Raw genomic sequence first — 6,000 nt, forward strand, 5'->3', positions numbered from 1 at the left:
AATACAAAAATACCTTGCTGAAATTTTTCTTTACTTTATTTCATTTTGCGTTTTATTTATCTATCTACCATTATAAGATTTCATCTTTGCAAATAACCACTGAGATTGACAACCCCTTGTTCATGTTGGGTGCAAGTATTTGTTATTTTGTGTGCAGGTACTGCTAATAAGGTGTTGCTTGGTTCTCCTACTTGACTGGTAATCTTGGTTCTTAACTAAGGGAAATACTTATCTCTACGGTACTGCATCATTCTCTCCTCTTCGGGGAAATCCCAACGCAGCTCACAAGTAGCAGGAAGAATTTCTGGCGCCGTTGTCGGGGAGATATCATCAACATCTATCAAGTACCTACACATAAACTTTCATCTCCTTGCGTTTACATTATTTGTCATTTGCCTCTGATTTTCATCTCCCCCATTTCTAAAATGTTTTTACAAAAATACAAAAATATTTTCTGTTTGCCTTTTTCGTGTTTGCCTTTTTGTTTGCTTGTTATCTTGTTTGCCTTGTTGCAATGTCTCAAGAAAATACAAAATTGTGTGATTTTTTAAATACTAATAATAATGATTTTGTTAGTACCCCAATTGCTCCTTCTGCCGCTAGTGCAGAGTCTTGTGATATAAATGTCGCTTTGCTAAATCTTGTTATGAAAGAACAATTTTCTGCTAGTCCTAATGAGGATGTCGCATCGCATCTTAACACTTTCGTTGAATTGCGTGTTATGCAAGAAAAAAAGATGTGGATAATGATATTGTCAAATTAAAATTATTGCCGTTCTCATTGTGAGATCGCGCTAAAACTTGGTTTTCATTCTTGCCATGAAATAATATTGATTCTTAGGATAGGTGTAAAGATGCTTTTATTGCCAAGTATTTTCCTCCCATGAAAATTATCTCGCTCAGAAATCAAATTATGAATTTTAAACAATTTGAGCTGAACATGTGGCCCAATCTTGGGAGAGGACGAAATTAATTTTAAGAAATTGCCATACTCATGATTTAAGTTTTTGGATGATCATACAAATTTTTTTATGCGGGATTGAACTCTGTTTCTAGAAATCTTTGAGATTCTGCCGTGGGTGATACTTTTATGGAAATTACATTGGGAGAAGCTATCTAATTTCTTGATAATATTATGGAAAATTATTCACAATGGCATACTGAAAGAACTCCTACTAGTAAAAAAGTGAATTCTTTTGAAGAAATTAGTACTTTGAGTGATAAAGTAGATGCGCTTATGAAAATGGTTGCTAGTAAAAGCGCTCATATTGATCCCAGTGATGTTCCATTGTCTACTTTGATTGAGCAAAATAATGATCCCGTAGATGTGAATTTTGTCTCGCGAAACAATTTCAATAGTAATGCTTATAGAGGTAATTTTAATCCTAGGCCGTTTTCTAGAAATTTCTCTAATAATTATGGAAAATCCTATGGTAATCCTTATAATAATAGTAGGATGCCCTCTGATCTTGAAAGTAATATCAAATAATTTATTAATTCTCAAAAAAATTTCAACACTACGATAGAAGAAAAATTGAGTAAACTTGATGATATGTCCAAGAGCATGGACATAATCATTCATGATGTGGAAGATCTTAAAACTAAACTTTTGACACCCAAGCTTGATATTAATGAATAAATTAAAGCTCTTTACGTCTTCATGGATGAATGTAAAGAAAGAACCGCTAGGTTGGGGGCCAAGCGAGAATTCTTAGAAAAAGCGATTCCGCCCGGTTTTTATCGTAGTAATGATGAAGATATTAAAATGATTGGTGTTACACCCATTGAATCTTTGTTTAGTAATATTAAACTTGATAAAAGGGGACTAAATAAGACTCAACTTTACCTAGAGGGGGTCCCCATTATTCGGAGGGTGAAAATCTTAACGAAAAATTGATAAAAGTGGGTTTGGAAAGGTAAAAACTTTAAATAGCGATGTGCCCACTCTTTTGGATTTCAAGGATTTTAGTTATGATAGTTGTTCTTTAATTGAGTGTATTTCCTTGTTGTAATCCATGTTAAATTCACCCAATACTTATGAAAAAATAAGGTTTTCACTAAACACATCGTAGAAGCGATGATGAAAGCTTTAGAAGAAAAGCTAGAATTGGAGGTTTCAATACCTAGGAAATTATATGATGACTGGGAACCCACCATTAAAGTTAAAGTTACAAATTATGAGTGCAATGATTTATGTGATTTGGGTGCTAGCGTTTCCACAATACCAAAATCTCTATGTGATGTGATAGGTTTTACCAATATGGATGAATGTTCTCTTAATTTGCACTTAGCGGATTCCACTATTAAGAAACCTTTGGTAGAATAAATGACATTCTTATTCTTACTAATAGGAATTATGTACCCATTGATATCATTGTGCTTGATATTGATTGCAATCTGTCTTGTCCCATAATACTTGGTAGGCCTTTCCTACGAACCATAGGTGTTGTTATTGATATGAAAGAAGGGAATATAAAATTCCAATTTCTGTTAAAAAAGGTATGGAACATTTCCCTAGAAAGGAAATTAGTCCACCATATGAATCTATTATGATGGCCACCTATGGAATTAATTTGAAGGATGACAACACTTGAACCTATGCATTACACCTAGCTAGGGGCGTAAATCAATAGCGCTAGTTGGTAGGCAACCCTATAATTATCTCAATTTTCTTGTTTTTTCTGTTTTTTTGTGTACGCACAATTATGCTATTGTTATGGTTGTGTTTTTGTGTTTTAGTTAGTGTTTGTGCCAAGTAAAACCTTTGGGATAATTTGGATGATAGTTGCTTTGATTCTGTGCAAAAACAGAAACTTTTGCATCCAGTAGAAGAATTGTTAAAATTCGCTGGAGTGTGATAAAGTTTTGAATTTTTTACACGTAATTGATATAAAAATTGCCCATGTTGTCCTAATGTTTCACAATTTTTGGAGTTACAGAAGTATGGCCATTGTTTGAATTACTACAAACTGTTCTATTTTTGAAAGCTTATGTTTCGTTGCGTTGTTCGCTTGTTTTATGAATCTATGGATTATATCAGGGTACAAGCCATGGTGAAGTTAGAATACAGTAGGTATAATGCAATAATAAAATATGAATGGGTTTACAACAATACCTAAAGTACTGATTTCCTTTATTATACTAACGGATCTCACAAAGGTCTTATTGAGTTTTGTGTGTTGAAGTTTTCAAGTTTTGAGTGAGATCACGATGGATGATGGAATAAGGAGTGGCAAGAGCCTAAGCTTGGGGATGCCCGAGGCACCCCAAGGTAATATTCAAGGACTCCCAAGCAAGTAAGCTTGGGGATGCCCTGGAAGGCACCCCCTCTTTCTTCTATCGAGACCATCGGTAATATTATTTGGAGCTATATTTTTATTCATCATATGATATGAGTTTTGCTTGGAGCGTCGTGTATTATATAAGTCTTTGTTTTCTTTTTAGTTTGTCACAATCATCCTTGTTGGACACACCCATTTGAGAGGGACACACAATTTTCGTGATTTATTAGAATACTCTATGTGCTTCACTTATATCTTTTGAGCTAGGCAGTTGCTCTAGTGCTTCACTTATATATTTAGAGCATGACCTTGATTATATTTTGAAGAAATAGATTAAATCTCATACTTCACTTATATTATTTTGAGAGTTGACAATAGTAATGGTAATATGCACAAGATATGAATTTGGTCCTAATGTGATGAATATTCAAAATGGATATAATAAAAACTTTCATGTAGATCATCGGATACGATAAGTTTGATTCCTTGCAATAGTTTTGTGATATGGAGATGACAATATGTGAGTTATGCTAGTGAGTAATTGTGATTTAGTAAGAATATTGGTGTCAAGGTTTGTGATTCCCTATGCATGCACGTAAAGTCAATAGTTATGTAACAAAGTTATATCCTACTTATGGTGCGTTATTCAGTGTTAGTTATTCTCAATGGATGTTTATGACTGTTTTTGTTTTCTAGTTGGTTGCTTCTCAATCTATTTGCTAGCCTCCATTTGTACTAAGCAGGAATGCTACTTGTGCATCCAATTCCTTAAACCCAAAGTTGTGCCAAATGAGTTCACTATACCTACCTATATGTGGTATTTACATGCCGTTCCAAGTAAATTTGCATGTGCCAACTCTAATAATTTAAAAAACTATCCGTTTTGTGTGCCCGTACCGCTCATGAAACAATATGGGGTTGTCAATATCTTTCATGCTAGATAGATTATTATCAAGATGAGTGTTTATTCACTTGTCATTGCACAAGAAAGTGTTAGGTAATAGGGATGCCAAGTCATGAAATGAATTAAAATGAAAATGAAATAAAATAATAAACTCCCCCTTGGAAAGTTGAAAGTTTGGACGGCACCCGTGGATACAGCTAACCATGGATTGTGAAAGAATGGTGGAGGGGGAGTAAACTTTATTTTCTGTTTGGGAATCACCTATAATGTGTCTAGGATGAGAGATATTGGAAACTTTCGATCGTGGCGTTGACAGGAAAAGAATGCCTCTCAAAAATAATTTTATCTCTGATTTAAACTTTGAGCTCTGGCACCTTTGCAAATCTCTGCTTCCCTCTGGCCTCTACGAAGGGCCTATTTATTTTACTTTTATGCATTTTTATTTTTATTTTGAGTCTCCATCTTCTCTTATAAAGCACCAACTGGGGAGCACTATTGTCATACTTGTGCATTGAGCGTAGTTAATGTTCAGTGTGTTTCATGAATGGATCAATGACTGAGCATAATGGGCTAGGGATAACTTTCTCTAGCGTTGATATTTTGAAAGACATGGTTGCATTGGTAGTTTGTTAGTATGCTTGAGTATTTATATCTTCATGTCAAACTATAGACTATTGCTTTGAATCACTCGAATCCAAATATTCATGCCACAAAAGAAAAGATTATATGATGAATATGATAGGTAGCATTCCACATCAAAAATTCTGTTTTTATCATTTACCTACTCCAGGACGAGCATGAATTAAGTTTGGGGATGCTTGACATGTCTCCAACCTATCGATAATTTTTTATTGTTCCATGCTATTATAGTATCAATCTTGGATGTTTTATATGCAACTACAAGCAATTATATATCATTTTTTAGGACTAACCTATTAACTTAGTGCCCAGTGCGAGTTATAGTTTTTTTGCCTGTTTTTCGTTTTTCAGAATATCAGTACCAAACGAAGTCTAAATGCCACGAATCTTTTTTGGAGATTTTTTCCAGACAAAAGAGACCTTGGAAGCTTCGGAGAGGGCCAAAAGATGAAGGAGGGGCCCATGAGGCACTAGTGCGCACCCAGGGGGTAGGCGCACCCTAGTGGCTTGTGGGGTCCATGTTCACCCTTTTGACCTAATTTCGCCTCTATAAATTCTGTAAAATCAGAAAACCAACAGAGAGCCAACTAATAGGTCTCCAACATATCTATAATTTTTGATTGTTCTATGCTACTATATTATCTATATTGGATGTTTTATATGTTATATGCTATTTTATATGATTTTTGGGACCAACCTATTAACCTAGAGCCCAGTGCTAGTTTCTGTTTTTCCTTGTTTTTGAGTTTCGCGGGAAAGGAATATCAAACGGAGTCCAATTGACCTGAAACTTTACGACGATTGTTTTTGGACCAAAAGAAGCCCACGGAGTACCAGAGATGCACCAGAGGAGTCCCAAGGCCTCCACAAGGGTGGAGGGTGCCCACACCCCCTAGGGCACGCCCTCTGACTATGTGGGCCCCTTGTGGACTCCCCTGACTTGTTCTCGATGCCAACACCTCTTATATGTCCCCAAACCTCTAGAACAGAACCTAGATCGGGAGTTCCATCGCCGCAAGCCTCTATAGCCTCGAAAAACCAATTGGGAGCCCGTTCCGGCACCCTGCCGGAGGGGGAAACCATCACCGATGGCAATCTTCATCATCCCGGCGCTCTGCATGATGAGGAGGGAGTAGTTCACCCTCGGGCTGAGGGTATGTATCAGTAGCTATGTGTT

Source organism: Triticum dicoccoides, chromosome 3A (assembly GCF_002162155.2).
Source record: "Triticum dicoccoides isolate Atlit2015 ecotype Zavitan chromosome 3A, WEW_v2.0, whole genome shotgun sequence".
NCBI classification, from domain to species: Eukaryota; Viridiplantae; Streptophyta; class Magnoliopsida; order Poales; family Poaceae; genus Triticum; species Triticum dicoccoides.